Here is a 25,112-nt window from a genome sequence, read left to right on the forward strand (position 1 = left end):
ATTCTTTGTTGCCCCTTCCACAGCCTCTTCTAATTAGCAATATTCTTTTTGAGGTTGGTTGAGTATTATTGCACACTATATTTTAAATTACAACAAACCGTTGATTCATATAATGAGAGATTCCCCCCACACACATTTATTTTCCACATTCTTCTCAAACCATTTCCTCAGGCAGCCTAACATTTGATTGCTCTTTTGACTTCATCTCATCATTAAACAAAGGCCTTCCTTGAGCCATCCACAGAAGTCCCCTTAATAAAGTGATATTTATGCTTTATAGCCCTTCAAGATGGATGCACTGTTCTGCCTTCCCACTCAAAACATGCATTAATTAATTAATTCCATGTATTCTGACAATTTTTCATCTATTATTATGCTGCTCATTCAACTAGCTTAATTATATCGAAGTGGAATTTATCACAATCTTTTCTAAAAATTGCTGAATCTAAATACCAAAGGGAAAGGATGAGCAAATGCTGCAATTTTCTGGGTCACTTGTTAGGTTTTGTAGGTGGGAGGGGAAATTTTTCAGTAATTATACTGCATAGAGCTGAGACTAAGACAAGAATCCACTTTTAGCCTAGAGAAAGTAGTATTAGTAACATTAGTTTAAGAATTTTATGTTGTGCAACCAGCTTGTCTGTTAATAGTAGGCATGGACAAAAGAAGTTGTGGGGTGGGGGGAAAGGAGATAAAGAAAAGAGGAAAGGGAAAAGAGGCTAATAAACTTTAACAGAATAAAATAGAAACATCGCCACTCGACCCCACCCCCACTCACCTTTCTCCCCTCCACCTCTTTCCACCTTTTCTTCCTAATGTCTCAACAGATGAAACTGATCTGTAAAAAATGTTACTTGAAAAAAAGAGAGATTGCACATACTTTTGTAAAGCAAGAAAATCTTTAACATTTTTTTAAAAAAAGTATAAAGGTAAAGGTACCCCTGACCGTTAGGTCCAGTCGCAGACGACTTTGGGGTTGCACGGTCATCTTGCTCTATAGGCCGAGGGAGCTGGCGTTTTCCGCAGACAGCTTCCAGGTCATGTGGCCAGCATAACTAAGCCACTTCTGGTGAACCAGAGCAGTGCACGGAAATGCCGTTTACCTTCCCGCTGGAGTGGTACCTATTTATCTACTTGTACTTTTACGTGCTTTCGAACTGCTAAGTGGGCAGGAGCTGGGACCAAACAATGGGAGCTCACTTTGTTGTGGGGATTTGAACTGCCAACCTTCTGATCGGCAAGCCCTAGGCTCTGTGGTTTAGACCACAGCGCCACCCGCGTCCCTGTAGCAAAAGAATATCAGTTGACAAAATACAGTGGAACCTTGGTTTTCGAACGTAATCCATTCCGGAAGACAGTTTGACTTCTGAAATGTTTGAAAACCGAAAACTGAAAGTGGAAGCCTCAATTCAATAGGGAAACTAAAAACAGAAGCCACGCCACGTAGCAGGTTCTCCTTCTGAAAATCATTCGAAAATTGAAGCAGTTACTTCCAGGTTTTCGGTGTTCGGGTTCTGAAACATTCGTCAATGGAGATGTTCGAGAACCAATATTCTACTGCACATGTTTCACATATTGGAATGTTGATTTGTTTTTAAGCACTTTACTACGGATGTTTTCAAACAGAGAAAATGGGTTTGTTTTTAAAATCCATCCCACATATATGAGTTTAAGGGAACTGTTTGCCTTAAGAAGTTAGTTAAAATAATACCAGCTTCTTATAACATTTCAACAATGGTATTAGCAGTAATGTTGTTATTCTGGCTGCCACTGGAAGACAGATGGAATTGCGATTGTGTGCAGGTCTATACAAGGGCTGGCGGTCCCTCAGGTTAACCTGTTCCTGAGTTGTTCGGAGCTTTATATTGTTATAGGCTAAAGGGGGGGGGGCTCTAAACGCTATAATTTTAGTAAATGCTAGGATTTTGATTTGGGATATGAGGGGAGAAATACAAGCTGCAGAGGAATTCTTGAGCTAGCCTATGCAAAACGACCTGGCTAAGCCAGGGCCATTAAGGAACAATACAGGGCCATTGAGGGACATTGCCCTGAGGTGTGAACAGAGACTGGGTTTCGCAGGTTGCCAGGGTAACTGGGTGTGAGGTGACAGGAAAAATAGAGTTTTGGGGCAAGGGATTCTGGGAGGAAAAAGGCTGGAATCCATCTTGGGCAGGCTGAATGAAGGATGGCTGCACTGTTGTGGGGTAGAAGTCCCTCTTGAAATGGCCATGCTGTATAAGATCTGAACTCCCTCCATTCAGGCTGAAGGTGTAAATAGGTGAATAAACCATATTTCTTAAAGCTACGGCAGTCTCCACTGTTTCTCATTCTTCCAAAGGACTGCAGACCCGGGGTGAGTGCCTGGAACCCCATGGACTCTTGCCACTGCTTGGCAGGGGGTGGGGGTGGGAGGGAGGCACCCAACTTCTGTAACAATATGATAATGACAAGGCATCAGTTTTCTCAGCATTAATATGTGTCTCCCGCAAGCTGGCTGCAGGTTTCTGGGCCTATTTCGAAGGGAAACCCCACATGGAGTGTATTGCAGTAGTCCAGTCATGACGTTACCAACACATGAAACACAGATCATGAAAATGCGAGCTCTACTTGGGCATCCTCCTCATTCAGTTGCAATTTCATGACAGGGAAGTGTGACCCCCACCCTTTCTGGCCATGTTCTTCTGCCCGGTCCCTGTCACTTGGTCTGCTACCTTCCAGGTCTTGGAGGGAGAAGTTCTGAAATGAGGAATGTACTAAGCATATGGGCCCATTGTTGACAGTGAAATGTGACATTCAGGGAAATGTGAGGTATTAGTAGCAGTTTAAGGAACTAATTCTGTATTATTCTGGCCATACAGCTGTCTCAGTTCCTTACAGGTCAATCATGAAAGTTGATGGGGCTTACAGCAAGTTCAATCATTCCCATTCTCCCTCACTGCAGGAGGTATTAGAACCCCTGAATAGAGACTATGCGTCAGAGTAGAGCTGGTGTAGGGATCTGTAAAAGAAACTGCTTAGCACCCTTACCATTCTTCAAAATTTATGAGAAAACTAGGGGAAAATTAGGGAAAATTAGGGCTGTTAATACTGGGAAAATAATTAAGGTGTAGTACAAGTTATACCCCATAAATTTTATTTTCTCAAGGACCTAATATATAATCCGACAGCTATTGCTGCAAGCTATGACTTCTATATTTCTAGAAATGGAAGAGAAGATGCTTCTGTGTTTGTGTGTCTGTCCCCCCTCCCCCCGCAATTGCAGCTTCCTTTTTTTTTAGAAGAATAATATTTTATTTAGAATTCAACAATAACAAAGGAAAAAACCACAGTAATTGCTACATCAGTTCATTACAATTAACTGATTTTAACAATATATAAATAGTAATAGAAAAATTACACAACAACACTTTTAACTTACTGAAGTTTTCATATTACACTTTTATCTCTTTCTTAAGAAATCAAAAAGAGGAAGACCAAGATAAGAAACGCTAAAAAGAAAAGAGAAAAGGAAGAAGAAAAAGGAGGGGGGGGAGAAGGAAAACACAAAATAAACACATTTGATTTCCAATTAGACTCATTGTATTATTATTTCTACTATTTTTTCACACACAGTTCCAGATTATTGCATTGTTTTCTTTGTTTTTATCAGATATTAAAACATTATATTTGTTATTTTACAAGGATCATTCTATTTCTGCTAATTGCAGCTTCCGATAAATTTGTCTCCTTAGAAAAAGATACAGATTCCACCTTTTAGCCTGCACCAGAGTTTGATGATTTTTGTGATTTTATTTTTGCTCTGTGATGAAATTGACAGTGTGATTTGTGAACTGCGCTGGGATTTTTTAAAAATAAAATAAAATGAAGAGCGATATATAAAGGAATCTAATAAAGAAACAAAACTAAATGGAAATCAGTTGCCTTAAACTGTGTCATATATCTGTTATAATAGCTAGAGTCTATACATTACTGTTCATCAGAGAGTTAAACTGAAGTCACTCATTTTCCCTCCGACCAAAAGATGGATTTAAATTAGGCTTCCAGAGATGAAACACTACTGCTTCATTAAGAAAGTCATTTGGCCTTCATGCTTACTTCTTTGGGAAAAATATTATCCTACAAGCATGCTGTGAGTACCTTTGAAATAATATTGCAGTCATTTTTTGATAAGGATTGCATTCTATTTTGCTCCGCTCTGTGGCTAAATGGTAGATACATAATTTATATTAACCTTGACTTGCTCTTCACCCAAAGACACCCCCCTCCTTATTTTCTTTCTTAAGGGTAAATCCTTTTTCTTCTTTGCAAATGTAAAATGAGTTAAGCCCCATTTCCCTAGCACTTTCCCCTACAAGTTAGAGTTTTCATAAAACATGTCATCTGCTGCTACTTTACTACAAGAAACTTGCTTGTTTCTATAATTCAGATCTTCCCTCCCAAATCTCCCTGGACACCTTGCCCGGAACATTCGAAGCTGTGTATGATATTGGCCAAATTATTAAGGTGTCAATCAAAGCCACATCATGGCCTCAGTTCTTTTGGAAATCTCCCTGCAGACCTCACTAACGCTGCTTAAGGAATGACAGCATGATATACACTTTGGTATCTTTGAAGTATTTTAAAAAAATACTTTAGAGTAATCAAGACACAGAGAGATTGCGCATATGTGTCTACATTTAATAGTGCCTTTCAGTAAAATTTAGGCCCACTTTAACACTGCAAGCACTGTTGTTAAAATGCCTTATTGCATCTGTATAAAGGTTCTATGGCTCACTACTCTTCTGATATTTCAATTATTTGGTTGTAATCACATAGCAAAGCCCATATTGATTTCCTAAGTATTCAAATTACACCTTGAAATGTAGGAGCCAGCTAAAGAGCAGGGCTGACTTTTTTCATTCGAAAATCATATAGTTTGCTGAAGCAGACTTGCACTGGTACAAGAAAGCATATTCCTCTCTTTAAAAGGTTGGAGATAATCTCTGCAAAATACATGTCGCAAGGATTTTTTTTAAAAAAATAATCAAAATAATATTACTACCCCTTTAGTTATGAAAGTATATTGAACAAGTATAGTAAGTCCATTGAACTGCAGGACCAATCAGTGGATTCATTCTACTCTAATAATAATAATTTAAATAAGTTAAATAACTTATATTTAACAATATATAATATATATATTAAAAACTTCCCTAAACAGGGCTGCCTTCAGATGTCTTCTAAAAGTCAGGTGGTTGTTTATTCCCTTGACATCTGAAGGGAGGGCATTCCACAGGAAGGGCACCACTACTGAGAAGGCCCTCTGCCTGGTTCTCTGTAACTTTGTTTCTCACCGTGAGGGAGCCAGCAGAAGACCCTTAGAGGAGGACCTCAGTGTCCAAACAGAGCGATGGGGGTGGAGACGCTCCTTCAGGCATACTGGGCTGAGGCCATTTAGGGCCTATAGCCTTTTCAGAATGTGGGGATAAGGGACTTGCCAAGGAGCCCCCCACTTCCTAGCTTTTATGTGGGCAGTAGGGCAAAATAACACATACAAACCACCCCACACTAAACTTCTTCCAGGAGATTTGACAGGAGAACAGTGGTTATTCCTTTGACTCTTCCCATCTCTCAACAGCTGTGAAGTAAGCCTGACAATACTGGGGAGAATATGGCTGCCCATGAACTCTTGGGGTGTTCAAGATTACCGTCCAGTAAATTCCATCATCCCAATAGCCCTCTGGAGTAGGTCACATGCTGGCTGTGTCAGTGTATTTGTGCAAGATGCCATGTGTTTAACCAATCAAATAGCCAAACCACCAGAGAGGGCCACACCCAGAACCATACATGCACTACAGCTTCCCAGACCCCAGTATGCACCCCACAGTCTACACAGGTGATATGTTTTATGGATGCTATCTGTCCTGCTATGGTCCTAGGAAGGGTTTGAGAGAAATAAGAGGAGCATATCAGGAAGGAAGCTCCAAGAGAACATCTCCCTGGGACTAGACTGAAGCTTTTTATGACATGGTGTCCAAAAACCCCTCTCAAGTTCTCCCCTCTTTTTGAAATGTGGAGGGCCTTAAAGAGGCAAGCCTCTGGTCTGTAACCTAGAGTTCCATCATCTCTCCAAAAGACCATGCTGGTTGCATTGCTTATGTTGGATGGTTGGGTCCTTGGAGGCAATTCTGCTTGCCCCCTGGCTGGGCCTGGGCTCAGGGAGTGTAGACTAGGCTCAGGACTACTCTTATGGGTCTCTAGCATCTTAGTTCCAGACAACTCTGAGATCTTGGGCTTGGGGGTCTTCAGTTCAGTGGTTGGCTTGGGCTCAGAGCCTCCTCTATTGGCACTACTAGTCTCTCAGCCTCTGGCTCACCATCAAGCAATAAAACCAAACAGAACATTTGTTTTATTTGTGAGGAGGGAAAATTAATCTATTTATTAAACTGTGATTGTATTTAATGCAAAGATGGACACTGCATAAATAATACATATGAAGTATATTATTAGTTCTATCAATTGATAAAATCCATGACCAAATAGGTATCAGATGTCCAATAAGAACCTAATGATCAATCCCTGGTTGTTGTCTGACAAAGGTTGACCTTTTCTTCACACCATTTATGTGACTGGCTAAAGATGGACTTCTAAAGCTTGTACTCACAAAATTCTCCTTATAAGGATTGACCCCAGATCCTCTTCCTAATTCTGGGTGTTAGTGATGTAATAACAAAGAAGAGAGAGTGTTCCCCACTGATTTATGGAAATTGTCTTTTCCTTTCCACTGATTATGAAAATTCTGGGTGGAACCTCGGATTTTTAAAAAAAAAAGTTTTTAAAAAAGTCAGCGGAGGGCGGGGAGAAGTGGTGTCAGCCTTCTATAAAATTTTCTCCAGACCTTCCACAAAGGGCTTGCCTCTTGTCCAGTGATATATTAAACCACCATTTTACCACTCACACCCTATAGCTTTGCTAACAAGGATGAAGAAAAGTTTAGCAAAACAACTCCAGGTCAGGAGGTTATTTGAACTACATGTTATGAAGGGTAGGGGGAAATTCCATACAGGCCTGCCACAACAAAAATGGCAGTCTAATGCATTTCAAAATGTGTAGTTCCACGTTGCAGGTAACTGATTCCAGGGCATGACATTATCGTTGATGCTGTTGTTATTTTAGTACTATTTTATTTTTATACCGCAAACATATAAAATGTAGCCATACTGCATACAAGATATCAATTTAAACTAAAACATACATATAATCAAAGCAGAATATATCCGTCATATGTATGTATGTATGATACTTTGAGTTGGCAAATATGTGGTCTTCTGGGAGGAACACTCTTCTGAAGTATTACATAGATTATAGAGGTAAGTAGTTGTCAGAGGATTCATTAGTTGTTTGTAAAATTAAAGAAATGTTGTGAGCTCTGGTAGTGGAACATATTTCATACAAAAATGTTGCAAAGTGAGAGAAAATGGATTTAAGAAAAACAAAACTTATTTTTTTATGAATGAACGGCAATATAAAACACTAACAAGCAACGTACATTCAAACAATGATTACATACAACACAAATAGCATAATGATGGGCATCAGATAAAACAAGCAGGGCAGCAGCTGCCCCCTTCCCCAATAAAATAATCTCTTGATAGTTATAGAGAACCTGTCTCCAAAATAGAATTGAAAGTTAGAGACCCATCATGCACACTCTCTTTATAATGTCTCGTTTTTACTAGTTCTGGCTATTTCACTTTCATTTTTTCTAACCGTCTGATATTCATTGCCATTCTTTGAAACTGTTCTTTCAAAATCCAAACCTGGAATAGTTTGGGGGGGAGAGAGAGAGACCGACAGAAATCGTGAAAGGTTCATCCTCTTTGTCATTGTGTACTAGTTTTACTTTCTGAATGACTTATATGCCTTGGGAATTTTCAAGCATGCCTACTCATACCCTCTGTGGCTCCTGCATTTCAGATATAGATGCCTGGAAAGTATTTGTGCTTCTTCATTGGATTTTAATAAAGCACCCTAGCCACCTCTTAAATAGCTAGATGGTGGTAGTATGGTAGTGGGCTTTGCATATTTAAGTTTACTATTTGGAGAAAAGGACAGAATTCATGATGGGAAATTAACTTCTCTATGCCCCAGCATGTACTGATTTGACATATCACAGAGTGAAGGCCAGAGTTGAGGGCCTTCTTGGTAGTGGCGCCCGCCCTGTAGAACGCCCTTCCATCAGATGTCAAAGAAGTAAACAACTATCTGACATTTAGAAGACATCTGAAGGCAGCCTTGTTTAGGGAAGTTTTTAATAACTGATGTTTTCATGTATTTTTAACCTTCTGTTAGAAGCCGCCCAGAGTGGTGGGGAAACTCAGCCGGATGGACAGGGTAGAAATTTATTATTATTATTATTATTATTATTATTATTATTATTATTATTAGGGGCCTTACTTGATGTGCTGCTTCACCCCATCTAAAATGTTATGGCGTACTTGGCTTCAGAATTTCTGATGTGACGTCATTCACTGAAAGAACAAGAATTCATCACATGAGTGAAGCCTTCTACAAGAACTCATACTGTAAGCTTGCCCCACCAAATGTAAGCATCTAGAAATGTGATTGTGCCACCTAGTGAGGAAGGCTGACTATGACCAGATCTTCTGCATTAAAGGGACTGTGAGAAGTTCCTTGTTGGGAGCATCTGAACAGGCCAATGTGTGGCTCACAGATTTTCTTGTCCCAACACCCAGACATGCCCTTAAGCCTGCTGTCTACTGCCTAGTTGCTTTTGCTCTTTTTATGGGAAGGTGAACATGCTTTTCTGTCCCTGCCACTCCACCGTCAGCTCCAAACCCTATGATTAATAACATAAATTAAAGCTTCCTTAAGTGTGCTTTGGCATGCTAAATTGTAGTGGCTCTGAAAAATCCATTAAAGCTATTATGTTAAGATTTATGTGTCATGCTGTGATTATGCTATCCTATCTGGAAATCATACACATAAAAGCAAATAAAATAGATCAAGGGATCCCCCCTGAAAAAAAATAAAACCCTACTCTTACGTTTAAAACAATACAGCTTTCAGGACGTTGTCTACATCATTGTTTCCCCAATTACAAAAGGTTCTAATTAAAAAAGAAGAGGCAAATGGTTCTGGGTTTTCATCTAAATTATGCCAGCTTTTAAAGTAAAACCCACTGCAAAGAAGAACGTTACAAAGCACAGTGGGCAGCAGAGCATTAGTTTATATAACAACTCTCTGCCTCTATGCAAAATAATGTTGTAATTATTCTCTATTTAGAACTTTAAAAGAAATCTCTGCATACTTAGCCGGATCTTGGTCCCTTGGCCAACTGTTGGCTAGGAGAAAATTCACTGGGTGGGTGCGTCCCATATTTTGAGGTGGGATAGAGACAAGACAATAGGCTCACTGCCAGTTACATGATCTTTTAGGGGCCAGGCAAAATCTTCCTGCTTCTGCCACCTCAGATTGTTTGCCTTTCTCTACAAAGCTGTTTTCCCTTAATTATTCCATCCTCTGGAGGCTCTTGAAAGTAGAAATCTGAGTGCATTCCAAAGGAAAGCATTAAGTGGCTGAAGACAGATACTGTAATACACTTGGTGTGTGTTGTTGTAGATTATCTGTCTTTCAAAGGCATATTTTAAAGCAGTCTTGTTAATGTTACTATCCCTGTGCCTTCGGAATAAAGCGGGCTGGGATAAAAACTCTCCGACATAGGCTTAGACATTTGCAGTTGCTACTACTGTGCAAGTTCACTGCTCACTGGTCTGGCAAGTGGAAGGATTCCCTGAATTGCTGCTGCGCAGGAGGAAGCCTGGCACTGAAGCAGCATCTGTGGCAGCCAAAGATTCCAAGGAGTGGGAATGTGCAGGGAGCAAAACATCGACATTTTCTTTGGAGCAAATTGCACCTCCCAGACAAAGGTTGCAGCAGCTATGGAACTTTATATTCCTCACCAGTGGAGATGGAGCAATCTGTCCTTTTTAGTTTCTCATTTTTCCAGTCATAAATTCAGTTCCCTACCTTTTCTCATCAGTCTGCAGCCGTCGTGTTTTGTTTTGTTTTGAAGTCCTCATTGTTGACTCTTTATGGGCAGAGGTCCATAAAAGGCCCTGGGATTATTAGGACTTCATTTAAAAAAATTGAGCCACCCTGGAACCATTATTTTTTCTGGATCAGTGGCATATAAATCTTTCAAACACACACACACACACACACACACACACAGAGAGAGAGAGAGAGAGAGAGAGAGAGAGAGAGAGAGAGAGATGCATTTGTCTAGCCTTAAAGCTATGAAAGCTGGTGGTCATCACCACACCTTGTGTTGGCAGATTTGACAATTTAATTCTGCATTGCAGGAGGGAATTCTTAATTGTTTTTTCCATCTTTTCTGGAGTTTTCCGCTCAAGATGGCACCATGGAATGCATGGGATGAACCTCTGACACACAAATTCAACTTCCTTAATCTTGCAAGACAGGAGAAGGGACAATTTGCTAGCCCCTGAGGTTGCAAAGATGCTTGTGAGGACATGCATACATTGGGAAAGTGTAGTGTGTTAGGAAAATAGGGATCGCCCAACCTTCTTTTCTATCTCTCACATTAGCTACAGTTGTGACTTTTTTCTCCTCTGAGGAACTACCCTCCTCCTCCTTCCCCAAACCATACCAATGTTTTCAATGAACGTGGCAATGCTCACAGTAAAATCTAAGCTACACACTCGTGCATATAACAACCCTTTCCCAATAACTCCTCTTCTTCCCATTATTATTTAGGGAAGCAGCTTGAGAACATCATGAGATTGACATGAAGTAGTTAGGAAAGGCATTCCCCCCTGCTTCCCCACTTCACATCACTCCTTTCCTGAAGTTGCTTGCCTTGCCTTGCGGATTTGTAGCATACATACATTTCTGTGCAATGCCTGGCCCAGTCCTGCAAAACAACATCTTTCAAATACCTTATTCATAGTGAACAATGTCTAATCCTGCCCCCACACACAAAGCAAGTGTACACAATATATATATTTTCAAATACATATTGGCACAAAATATATATCTGGTTGTTTTGTATATGTATATATTATTTAGAAAAGTTGCTATAATGTATTGAAATGACTCTGTTCAGACCTGCAACTCTGGTTAACCACCAAGTTATTCTGCTCAGGTAGCTTCAGTAATGCTCGTTCATTGTGAAGGAAGTTGGTGACCTCCCAGACCCATTCAACTTTACAATTCTATGATTTTTATGGACTACTCTTTTTGCTTCAGCAAACACCATTAGCACTGTGGAACTTTTATTGCCAATATTTGCCATCCCATATCCATGCTAGGGACAGAAGTTCTAGTGACACATCAATCCCAGCTATTCCTAATGAGATGGTCGCTTGCAATTATAACCTAATTAAGCAGGAGCTGATTGTCCAGGTACCCTGGAGCTGAACCTCTCTGATTGAGAGTTATTTGGGGTCCATGATAAGGGCAACCACCTTATTTGTCATATAAAGTGGAGGGAAGTATATGCTCTGTACCAACAGACCTGCTTCAAACAAAATGGCAGAGTGGGATTAATATAAATACAGATGCCAAGAACCCAGAGATCCCATAGACTGTAGAGACATTAAGGATCATTTTGACTTCTTAAAATAGCCCTGGTAAAATTGTTCATGTACATAGGAAAATTCAGCATCTGCTTCTTCCATCTGGCAGTAATTTCTCACACAGCCTATTTCTGTTAAAAGCTAGAACAAAATGTTTGTGAGGCTATAGAGTTGCCACTGTGGGTTCAAAAGACATCCTTACTCTCTGCTATCGGTGGGATCCCTGGTTCACGTGGAACTAAGTACAGGACTGTACTTTGAAATTGCCAGATGTTTATGAAGCCTCCCAAGAAAGAGGATCCACAAAAAAGAACTTGTGGTACCACACAACATTAATGTAATGCATTCAACTGCAAAATAATTCTAAATGTCTCTGGTAAGTGTTAAGCTCAAACCCTTCCTGCCCCTTCCATGAGGTGGGCTGAGGCAGATGTCTCGGGTGGCAGAAACCCCAAAGAGGGCATTTCCATGGGCAGCCCACCAGCCCCACCACCTCCACTGCTGGTGGGTAAATGGTGGTGGCTTCTGGCAAGATCTCATGAGAGCTCATGAGATTTTGTGCACTCTGGAAGATCTCGCAGGAGCTCCAAGTGATCTCATGAGATCTTGCTAGAACCCACTGCCACCGATTGACAGATATTGCCCTGCAAAGTAGGTAAGGTGCAGGGATAGCAGCCTGGATTGAGACAGCAGAAGGGGGGAAGTTGTCTACCTATGTATCCTCCTAATTCAGATTGTCTTCAGTATTTCACCTTTAAGAAACTCCCAACCATCTTTGAATTCCCTTCTCTTTGACTATTACTGACCATGGGATTGAACCTAGTAGTTTCTTAAGCTTTTTTAAATCAGCCTTTAAGAAGTCCAAAGTGCATGGCCAACAACACTCAGTTTTCTCCCATCTCATTTAGTTTATAGTGAAAAATTCCAAGAGGTCATTTCAAGTGATTGCTTCATCCCACCTTGAAACTGGCACACATACTGCAGCTGCTGTTAGTCATTAATTGTGACTTTTAAAAAACATATTAAAGTCAGACAACTTTCTGAGTTTTGATCTTCAAGATTTTAGGTCTCAGAACTCATATGCAATGTCTAATATGACCTATACAACAATTTTAAAAAATACTTCAGTATGTGCTTGCATTGTGCTTAATGCAAATAAGTGCCCTTGAATCCCAAGAGGACAATTCATTGAAGTCAATGGCAAGATTCCCATTCATTTAAATAGATCTGGGCTTAATGAAGAGTAAAGTGCACTTAAGCTCATTGGCACCATGCTTAACTGTGTTGGATTTTGGCCCTAACATTTAGTAGCAGACTTGTAAATAACTCTGGAATATGAGCCTGATTAAAAAGAGGTAAGTAGGTACTCCTTTAATTTCCTCTTGTTTTGATGAATAATTAGCATTCCTAGCTGTTATTTATTAACTTTCAGAAGCTGGCACATCATAGGATAATTTCTTAGTGTCTATATTTATTTATAGAATACTGGCACTTCACACTTTAAGGATCAAATTATGACAAATGTATGCATTTTCTATTAGAAACACAGGCACCCAAACTACTAGCTATGGAGCTGCTTATAAGAATTTATCAAAACATGTTAAAGGAGAGGACTGAAATGCATTACTTAAAAAGGTGTGATTATTGTCTCTTTAGAAGATGAACCGTGAAAAAAAGTATTTCTTATCGTAGTCAAAGCAATTAACACTGTTTTTCAAATTCATTTGTTGCCAACTGAAAGGTGTTTTTGGATGCTTTTCTAACATAACCAGTGATGAAAATTATTGGCAAGGAGAGTCATTCTCTATTCCTTTTTAAATCAGCAAATTGGCTCCTGCTATTTCGATGACAGTTGATCTCTTAGAGTCAATAGAACTCGGCACGGAGCCATAGGTGCTTCCTATCTGGACTATGTAAAAGAATGGGGGGATGCAGACAAATCTGGAGGACTAAGTGACAGCAGCTTTAAATATATCCCCATGACAGTTCAGGGCTCACCACTCTCTGGACTAATTCAAAGAGAAGCAGGTAGTTCAGTACAGTGAACAGGACTGTTGGTGCAAATTCATGTAGTTGTTGGTTTGCAATAACATATCCAACATTATTGGGACATGGGTGGCAATGTGGTTTAAACCACTGAGCCTAGGGCTTGCTGATCAGAAGGTTGGTGGTTCGAATCCCCACGATGGGGTGAGCTCCCATTGTTCGGTCCCTGCTCTTGCCAACCTAGCAGTTCGGAAGCACATCAAAGTGCAAGTAGATAAATAGGTACTGCTCCGGCGGGAAGGTAAACAGCATTTCAGTGTGCTGCTCTGGTTCACCAGAAGTGGCTTAATCATGCTGGCCACATGACTCGGAAGCTGTCTGCGGACAAACGCCAGCTCCCTTGGCCTATAGAGTGAGATGAGCGCGCAACCCCAGAGTCTGCGACTGGACCTAACGGTCAGGGGTACCTTTACCTTTACCTTTACCTATCCAACATTATAGTTTGGTGTCTATTTCATAGGAGCCATCAGATCCATCATCTCATGACCTCCATTTGTCTGCATTAGCCCAATGGCACCATATCCCAAAGATAACCCAATAACATTGAAGGTAACAGAGGGTAAAATCAAGCCCCTGGTGCTAATAGGATGGTATCCAGTTATTAGACCTTCCCTGATAAAAAGGCATGCCTCAGTGGAACATAAATGGAAGCAATTTGAGATTCATTCCTCTCCCCCATTCAGAACCTACCCAACTTGCCACCATAATTGGCTCTGGAATGTTGGGAACCCTTCAGAGAAGATCTGGGGAGTATGAGGAACTTCAGGTGCAGGAAGAATCCCTGGACACTCCCTGTTTTGGATACAACCTATGGGAGGTTCTCAGGAACCGAAACAAACTGGAGGAAAGAGAATTCTCAAGCCATTTTTTCCTACTTGTAAATTTTCTGTAAAGGTGATCAAAGATCCTGTGAAAACTGATTTTCATTGTTTTCAGCATCAGGACAATCCTTTTCCAATTTAAAAGGAGAAAGGCCATAGTTCATTTGCATGTTTCATGCCAATGTTTGGGGCTCAAAAAGATCTCTGTCTGAAAACCTGAGAGCTGTTGCCAGTCACTGTTCGCTTCTGAACTATACGGGTCAATATTTTGACATGGAGAAAGGTATTTTCATCTATTCCTATGCTTCCTGTGAAACAAAGAAAAAACCTACTGGAGCCTATTGAACATATGGAAAACAGAGTACACAGATTTTGTACCCTGTCTACTGAATGTAGCACCTGTTCTTCGTGCTTAAATGGGAACACTCAATGCTAGGTTGCGTTTTGAACAGAGACAGGAGGACAAGCCATTTTGGTTGGTCTTGATATAAACAAAAGCTTTGTTCACAGCTGGGCTTCTCTCTCTTTTTGTCATGTGAGATTCTAATTTTTAGCAGTGACATTATAATCTGTCATCACAGAAACAGATACATATGCCAGTGTCCTGTGGTTCCTGTTCAATTTGCAAACAGTCAGAGAAAGCTTGTCAAAAGTAGATCTTTATGGTAGGCTTCTTTCTTGCCACCTTGCAGATTAAAAGGCCACAGCATTAGCAACTGCAGGTTGGTTTTGCTTTTCACAGCAGAAAACAGGTGTGTGTTGATTACTTCATCAGCAGGAAGATGGCATCTTTCCCCCCCCTGCTTTCAGTGGCTCCCTGGCATAAACTACTGAGCTGAAAAATGCTGACAAACTGGTTCTGTGGTGAACCTATCCCTTACTCAGAGAGCTCCACAGGAATATAGATAATATGCCCATGGATCTGTGGGGTTCTGAGAGAGGCCTAGTGTGAAAAATCAGCATCTGTACAATCATGGTCTGCTTCATACTCACAACTGCAAACGTAGAACATGAACCCTCTGAGAGCAAGGGGGGAGCCCCAGCTGACTAAGCATCTTGGCCCCGTGACAGAGCAAGTTAGGGAGCTGTGTTAGAAGAGAACAAGTACCATCAACGTATTTGAGGTTTTTTTTTAAGCATCAGCATAAACTGCAACAAGGGCACAGCAAAGGCACCATATGCGAAGAGCGAAATCTCAATATTTATAAGTAAAATCATATAGCTCAGAAGCTAAATCTGTAATAACGTACCACTCAAGAACCAAACTTAGTTTTCGGCTCCATCCTAGCATAGCAGCCTTGAAGGGCAACAATAAGCTGTAGCAAGATACCTAGTTTAAATCTCATTGTTATAGAGGGGGGAAACCCACATTGTAATAGATAGCACAGACTGCACAGACTGAGATTTCACAGGTCTAGAGAGTTGCCTTGTATCTGTGCACTTTTTTAAAAAAATATGATCTGTTCCTGAGTTGTTCTGTGCTGTCTCTGCTTTGAACAGTAATTCAAGTTCTGAGCTGTGAAAGGGTTGCTGCTCCTTCCTGAGGGAAGCTCCTCATAGAAGAGCCGCAATTCTCCCTCAGTCAGGTGGCTGAAGTAAGGAGATGCAGTCTCTCCTTCCTCCACTTCCCTCCCTACTGTATGTTGAAGAGAGGATTTATAAGCCGTCAGTCACTATCCCTAAGGCCATCCAGGAATGGATCTGAGATGGGTGGTTCCAGGTCAGGACAGGGTGGATAAGCCTGGTGTGGGGAGGGGGGGGAGGGTACAAATTGGGGCCATAGATTCAGGGCACTGTATGTATAATTCCATACAATATAATAAATCACCCATAGGCACAACCCACCAATGTTCCTCATTCCTTCTCAGCAGCACCATGTAACTGTTCAGCCTACACTTGTGTAGGACCCTGGCAGAGGCACATGCCCAACTGGCATGTTCCCTCTCCCTCCTGGTCGATTGTTCGGGAGCTTCAAAAGCTTTCTTCAGCCCAAACATCACAGCGACCGATGCCAACCGACACCAGCACACTTAGGGATCCGCAGAGTTTGCGCAACTTGCGTGACAGACCTCAGCAACTCAGCATTTTGGCTAATCTACTTTATTTCCATATAAACACACAGGGAGCACTGCAACATGGTTCCCTCTCTCTCTAGCATCAGACAGCAAAGAGAAAAAGAACAAAGGACAATAGTCCCACTTCACGGAACACAGTAACACAAACATCCTGTCTCTGTCACTTCCTACTTTGTGGAGTCAAAACATACACCGTCATGGGATAGACAAAAATCCCATGACTGCAGTCATGGAGCAGGAATTCTAACAGTAACTGGGGTTCAGTCAAATATAAAACAAGTCAATAACCTGTAGTTTACAAGTCTTAGACCTCCCCCCCCCCACCAAATCATTTCTGAAGACACCCATGTGGATCACTCCTGTTTGGCTCCTAACTGTGAAAATATGCAGTGCTGATGCACGCCCCTTCTAGACAGATGCTGCGAGCTGCCTTTCAGTGAATTACCATATGAAGCAGCTGCGTATGGATCCCAAGACTGAGTCTGAGTCCCACTTGATAGTCTGGGACTAGGGAACTTGCAACAGAGATATAACCCTCCGGGCTAGTCCAATTCCTAACCCTTACTCTGAAACACCTGCCATATCATTTTGCTCTAGTTTTACTCTCTGATTTTGTATAGTAAAAGCACTTTATAAAATATGAAGTTTTGGGATGCTTGTCTGCCCCCCCTTCTTTTATTAAAAGCTTAGGTTTTGGAGAATACTTTTTTAAAAAAGCCCCAGGAAGTGCATTGCTAGACTCTAAATCCTCAAACCTAGCAGATTTCCTTGCCTGCCGTTTCCTATTGTCCAGGAGCATGAGTAATAAACAGGATGGATTTGAATTAATAATGCTCAGGTGGGGGGAGAGGTGCGAACACATAGCAATTACCGAAACATGGTGGGATGAATAACCCAGCTGGAATGCTAATACTGGTGGCTAGAAATTGTACTGAACTGATAGAGGAAACTGGCTTTTCAAGCAAACTTTTAAGAGAGTGTAGCTCAATCAAGTGAACTTTAGCTATATACACAGGGACAGATATTTATTTTGAAGTCCATAGTTGGAAGAAAGCAAATGATTTGACTTAAATCCAGACTGTGTATATTCTTTAACTGTCTCTAGTCTCAAATGGTCCTATAAGATTAAAGAATTTTGGAGTATAGTTCTCCACGAAACTAAAGTCAGAATGTCAAATCTTATCTCCTTTAATCATCTCAGGGAAGTATTAAACTAAATTCTTGCACTAGTGCAAGCATTATTGCTAGCACAATGAGGTTTCCCCCACTTTTCTCCCTCATGTGTGCCCTACAACACCCCAAAATCTGCTCTGGGGAGTTGGGGGGAAACTCCAGAACAGATTGGGAGCACAAGGAGAGAACATTTTTTCACACAAGGAGAAAATTTGTGCTGGTGGAACATTCACCTTAATGCTATGTTGAATCCAACCCTCCGTATTTTGTCAGAACATACAGTGCAATCCTATAATGTGCATAATTATAAATAAGTCCCATTCTGTTTAATGCAACTTACTCTCAGGGATGTACAGGATCACAGCATTAATGTACATTCTGAATAATGCTAAGTTTTAATAAATCTCTGGAATTTCCATGCAACCGCTAAAATATCAGTAATTAATCAATGGTGTTACATGACAGAATTGTTGGGTTGTAACTGAAAAACAATGAAAATGGCAAGACTCAGGAATAAAAAAATGCCAACAAAAACATGGGAAGGGGTTTGAAGGTAAATAGTCTCCATTTACTAATGACTGGACATCCAAAGAACCATGATTGAATTGATGTGGTGTCACAGATTGCACGTTCATGTATTTCCTGACCCACAGTAAAAATAAAACAAATAAAACAAAAATAAAATAACTGTTCTAGGAGAACAGAAGTGACAGCTATGGAATCATCTGCAGAGAAGTCAAACACTTTTTCCTGAACTACAACTAAAGTATGGCACATTTGGCATTTATTTCTACAAAACGCTAATAGCTGCGGCTCAGATCCACTAAAGTACTTCATCCCTGATTCAGGAAGGCAAGGAAATAAAAGCAGGGGCCAGTTTTCAATCAGGATGTCTTATATGTAAATGGCAATTTTAATAAGGAGAGATTTGCTGCATCAGGAGTCTAAGCATGTACTTGTGTTGAAGTGGGCGGAAAGGATGCAAAATCTAACTGGACTGGCAGAGATTGAGTGAACAGAAATAGGCCTGCAATAAAATGTTTTCTTTCATAATACACTTACCGGAACAGGATAAGCTGCAGTGTTAAAAAACTAAAATTATGTCCCCTCTTTCCCCCCTAAAAATAAAGTTACTGCAGCGTGAATGCATGCCATTATCTAGCAATAATCATCACATTAATATTTACTCAAAGTAGTCACACTGAACCCAGTAAAATTACCACAAGGTAGCTGGTTTGGAGAAGGAGATATGTTGGCTTTCACACCTGCCTGGAGCTATGGTTAATTAGATATTGTTACACACTACCCCAGTCTCCAAGCATTGAGAGACTTCAGGGGTTTGGTTTCCTTGCAATGAAGGTCAGCTCTGAGAGACTGTGGTGTCTTTAGGATATATGATTTTATTTACATATATATAAAAGCTGAGCAAAGGATGGAACGGCTTCCAGCATTAACACCCCAAAAGACCTTGCTTCCTCATTAACCACAGCTTTGGATCCAGCATAGAGCAAAAACATGTATCTTTCTCTCTCTGCATAGAGCTTTGACTATTGTTCTTCTACTTAGGATTACATGGTCTCCAGCAAAGTGAGGGGAGTGGATAAAAACGCCTATCCGCTTTCCTGGAGAGCACCATCACTTAGCTCACTCTTTGAGATGCTGGTGACAGACCAGCTAAAGCTATTACTTCAATAAAGGAGCTAGTTTGGTAAGTTTGCTTTTATACAGTGCTGTTTTTCTAGAAAAAGAGGTGCCAGAACTGAATTCTATTGAGTTCTGGCTGAAAAAAAGATCTGCTTTTATACATGATACAGATACAGGATCTCAAGAATTGGAAGGGGCCCAGGGTACCAGCCAGACTGACCGTCAAACTCATAACACTATATAAATAAAATCATATATATATGGGAAATATGCCTTTGCCAACATTTAATTATTAGCATTATGGTTTTAAAAATTGAACAAGTTGCAATTTGTTTTGTAAATAATATTTCCTTTAAAGGTTTAAGCTGTTTCCCATAATTATTCTGTGCTCAGCAGCATTTTGCCATTTATAAGCGCCCATAAACACCAAAGCTTATATAAAATATCACAGCTTTTATAATGCACCTCTAATTAAAAAAAAAATAAAAGAAAGGCAAACCCCTCCTAGGAAAATGATATTTTTCATCTCCCACTTTCCATAGGATGTCTGGTTGGAGATTAAATGAGAATATTGTTTGAAGAAAGTAAATTACAGATCTAAACATATTGCTTCTTGCAGAGCCACAGTTATTTTCCCTTCATCACTTTTAATCTTAGCAAACCTTGTTACATTTATGGGGTGGGGAAGTAGCTATAAGAGGCCAAAGTAGTTCATTCTTAGAGGAGCTCCACATAGAGGCTGTCTGGCTATACAAGAGTCAGGATCCAACTTGAAGTGTAAGCAGTGTCCAGGCACCAAGGACTGAGGAAAAACAGGTCTATGATGACCCTTTGGCTCAGATTACACATGCATTGTACTAAACTGACTGCAAAGGAATCTTCCCCTGCCAGGCCAACTTAACAGGCAGCAAGGGAGCTGTTTCAGACAGCTAAGTCTGGGAGTCATGAAAAGGCAACAAATTGTTGTTTAATGTGTTATCGTTGCTGTCTTTTTACTGCAGGGGAATTCCACACTCCCTTCCATGGTGCAAGCTTTTGTGAATTCCCAGCCACTTCATCAGATGAATGGAGCAGAGCTGCAGATCTGATGCATGATATAGGAAAGAAAGGGTGTTGAGGCTGGACTGTGGGATCTAGTAAGTGTCCATTTACTGGCTGCACAGAATATGTGGCCTCACAAAGAAGAAATTGACTGTGGCCTCTACCAACACAACACAACACCACAACACAACACACTCCTCTGCTTCTCCAGATATCTGAAAGGGGTAATGTAATAGCTGTGTTCAGGTCTTAGCTGAAAATGGATGCCTCCCCACCTGTGGATGCTGAAATTGTTGATGGAGGCACAGGTACACACACAAGCCCAGCTGCCCCAATGTCCTTGTGCATGCCATGCCCCTCCATTCAGTCCTTGACCATCCCCAAGTTCAGGAAAGAGTCTGTAGGGGGCTTCTATCTGCATTCACCTGAGTGCAAATAGACTCCCTTGCACGGTCCGGGTTTCTGCTTTATCACGGTCCCTAATTGTGTGGAGATTTCTGCATGCAATCAGGAAGAAGCCCCTCGAAGACTTCTCCTGAGCAACACAAGGAGGATTGGGGATGGGGGGGGGACATGATGTGTGCAGGGACATTGGAGTGGGACTTGCATGCACACCCCTTCCTGCATTCATCTTTCCATCCTGCACCTAATGTTTCTCTTCACCACATGATTAGAGACGGTTTATTCCCTACGTGGTTACAGTGCTTGTGTCCATGACAGTCGCAAAGCATGTAAGCCCCTGCCACGTGCAACCTTACAATGAACACTCTCAGCACAACAGCAAATGGGGTGTGCTGAGAGTGTTCCTTTAAGAAGAAATGTGCAGTGATCACGAGGAGTCTTAAGATTAAAATCCGATGCACATTTCCTTGGGAGTAGGCCCAGCTAAATGCAATGGTAATTACATTCAAGTCAACATACAGAGAATCAGGCTGCACTTCTAAAATGTCTGTTTCTAAGGTTTCTGATTTAAAGCATTGATGGCATTTAAGCTTGAAGCTTGTAATTAATATTCCAGATTTTTCATTCTAAAAAAAAAATGCTGTGGCTAACAAAGATCTGGTGATTTTTCATCTGTATCAAGAAGTGCCAGTTCTCTTAAAAAGTGCAGGGCTTGCAAGTTTAAAGATGATAAGTGAGCCTGTAAAATATAATTTTTTTTAAGGAGCTTGTATTCTTTGAAATATAATCGCTGTGGTCTTCTGCTAGAGTAAATCAAACACCCTACCGCCAGCAAATTTTGGTAGGGACTATCGGCTTCTAATGGTCAAATTTCTTTTTCCTGAGAAATAGCAAGCAAGATAATGCTTTGCCCATGAAAGCTGAGCCTATTAAGAACAAAAAGAAGCCACTAAATGGAATCTAAGATGCAGAGATTGCAAGTAGCTTATCAAAACTAAAATGAAGTTAAGGTGATACTTATAATACAAGATATGAATCCTGGGAAAAAAGTTAAGAGACTGTGCATTTTGGAAACCATAAGTGCTAAATTGTTATGGTTCATAAATGAGACTTTAATTGTGCACTGTACTTGTGAGTCCAGCTGATTGGGGATAACACCAGGTAGTAGTCTGGGACTGGGAGATACTTGAAGGTCACACAGAATAACCTTCTGCACTCTGGGAAGGTTGCTAGTAATTTATCCTCATAACATCCCTCTGAAGTAAGTTAGACAGAGAGAGAGAGAGAGAGAGAGAGAGAGAGAGAGAGAGAGACTTGTTTGAGGGAGTACTGAGGAGGGAAAATTGTGCTGTGTGAGCAAAAGCACTGCCCCTTTATGAAATGCCACTTGCTGGGAAGGCTAGCCCCATCTGAGCATGAGAAAATAGCCCGTACATTCTCCCCCAGATAAAACTCTTAGCTTTTAATAGGGCCTCTTTACTTGTGTCAATCTCAGATTTCCCCCAGAGAAGCCAATAAGTGAAAGAATAAAGAAATCTAGCCCATTATGTACAATCCTGGAAAGAAATTGTGGGAATCACAACAGTGGCGCTCTTAAAGAAAGCAATGTTTACATTAGTTTGTAGTTGCTGGCCCATGCAGTAAGGAAGAGGTATATACTCAGAGGCCACCAGTAATGTCCAAATAGTTCATGTCATTCTTATTGCCTAAATATATACCTCTTCCACAGAAGTGCTTGTAGCTTTAAAAAAATGCCAATTCATTAAAAACAATATCACAGTTGCATGAATGAGTGGGGTTGTTGTTGTTGTTTGCAACTTATTTGACTAATAAAAGAACGAGAAACCTGTGACTTTCCAGATCTGGTTGGGCTACAGTTCCCATCATCCTTCATCATTGGCTATGCTGTGTGAGGCCAGTGGGAGTTGGTGTCCAACAACATCCAGAAGGCTACAGGTTAATCACCCCTGCTCTGCTCAGTCCTTGAGGTTGGTCCTCAAAGGCCTAACAATGCTGAAGAGCACAATTATTTCCATACCAGCCTAAATGAGATAATTACACAGCTGCAAATGCATCTCCCAAAGTGGTAAATGTCCCTCACAGTTAACAAAGCAACTTCTTTATCATTCTAATCTGTGTGCCTAACTAGAAAATAGGCAATAGTCACGATCTTGGCAGACAAGTTTCTGAAAATCTTCAGAACAGTATATTCCAGCAGTCAGGTAAACTTGGCTATTGCCTTGCTTGTATTCTATGGCCACCTGATTCAATCAATATCCACTAAGAGCACTCCACAAAATGGATTTCATATCTAAAACTGTATTATGCTATCACTTATTATTCCATCTTTCTTTAATATTACAACATTTTCAACCCCCTCTATAAAAATAGCTGAACTTTTATCATAGTGGAACCACCCTGAGATCTACAGATGAAGGGCAGTATACAAATTTTAATAATAAATAACAACAACAATAATGATAATAGCAGAAGAAATGCTTGACAGATTCTTTCATATCAGGAAGGTAGTTTTAAAAAATCATTCTGGGTGTTTAATCATTGCTGCTATTCCATTTTACATGACAGAACAGAAATAATAGAAAACAGCCACAATTGGATTGGAGATTCTAGGGTGTTAATACAGAGAATACTGGACAATATTAAAGAATTTGAAGGGGGGGCAGAGATTGGTTTAAATAAGTAGCATTCCAGCGAACTCAAAGGAACTATGCTGATATTCATCAGCTGTGACTCTGCCCCATGGTTTTTCTGTGGTCTGTGCTTTTGGCAAGCTGTTAGCTCTGTGTCCAGCAGCTGGCCAGTGAAAGAATCTCATCAGCAGCAGATGAACAATGATGCCATTGGCACATATCCTCCTGTGCATTAGGAATGAAGGATGCCCAGCAACAGGATGCTAGAGCAGCTGGTCAGACAAAAGACATTGTTCCATATTCCAGCAGCTAATTGAGCATTCTGATAATATATACTCCGGAGAGGGGGACAATCTCTCTTGCTCACAACAATTCTAAATAGGAGTGGGATGTGTCAGAACACATTTGGAGCAAATGTTGTTGAAGCACATTGCACTATACAGAAGTCATTGAGCAGGTCCAGAAACATGTTGAGCAAAGCAAAGGGATTTTTGTGTTGAGCCTTTTGTGAACACTCAGGATCTAGCCTGTGTGTGTGTGTGTGTGTGTGTGTGTGTGTGTGTGTGTGCTCAGCATCTGAGAATCTGACAGTGTGCCCAGAGTTAATTAGGGCAGGGGGGGGGGATAATCTAAAATGTGCAGGTGGCAGGTGGTTTTTCTCTAGCCGCAGAGTACATCATCGAAAGGGGCACTTTTCAAGTTTAAACATTCTACCCCGAGGGCTTATTGCTCCACATTGTTCATTATAATGTTTTTACCATTAGGAACATATTTTCTGAACACAAGTAAGAGGTGTGTGTATGGGGCAAATAGTTATTCCAGTAGGTTGTGGAAATGCTCAGTAAAGATTTTTGAAAGTAAAAAATGACAATGAAATTTGTGAAAACAATAAAATCTGCATCTACATGGAACACTTTGCCTATTCAAATGGCTTACGTCTCCAGATTAGCAGAACATTTTAAAACTTTTTTATTGTATTTCTGTATATGACTACTTTTTATAGCTGTTTTCCTCTTTATCCAAGCCCATTCCACAACCCCCAGGATGATAACAAATTTTGCCTAATGTTTTCCACCTCTGAAATCTATGGCACATGCTGATAACATATTATCCATAGTTGCATTGCAGAGCCCCCTCATTCTTTTTTCAATTATACTGCCTACTAGCTGAAAGTACCTGGCTTTGTGTAGGTACACACAGAGATTCATAAATTGATAGTGTAGTTTGTTGGTTTTAGTGCACAGAGCCCTGACCTGACCTGGGGAATATCTGACCCAGATCTGGCACCAAATCAATTTTGGGGTGGGGCTAATGTTTAATTAGCTTTTATATAAAAACCCTGTAAGGTCTCCGGAGGTCTCAGGGTGGTTCACAAACAAGACCACAACATATAAAATCAAACCAAAAACAATAAACCAATAACACCCCCCCCCAAGAACCACATTTTAGAAGGATATTGGATGTCAATAAGATCAACCAAAGGCTTGGTTAAAAAGGAACATTTTTGCCTGGTGCCTAAAGGTGTACAATGAAGGTGCCAGTGGACTTCCCTGGGGAGAGCATTCCATAGTTGGGGAGCCACTGCAGAGAAGGCATTCTCATGTTGCCAACTTCCGGACCTCTCAAGGAGACAGCACATGGAAGATGATCTCAGGGTCC

Source organism: Podarcis muralis, chromosome 3 (genome assembly GCF_964188315.1).
Source record: "Podarcis muralis chromosome 3, rPodMur119.hap1.1, whole genome shotgun sequence".
Classification (NCBI taxonomy): domain Eukaryota; kingdom Metazoa; phylum Chordata; class Lepidosauria; order Squamata; family Lacertidae; genus Podarcis; species Podarcis muralis.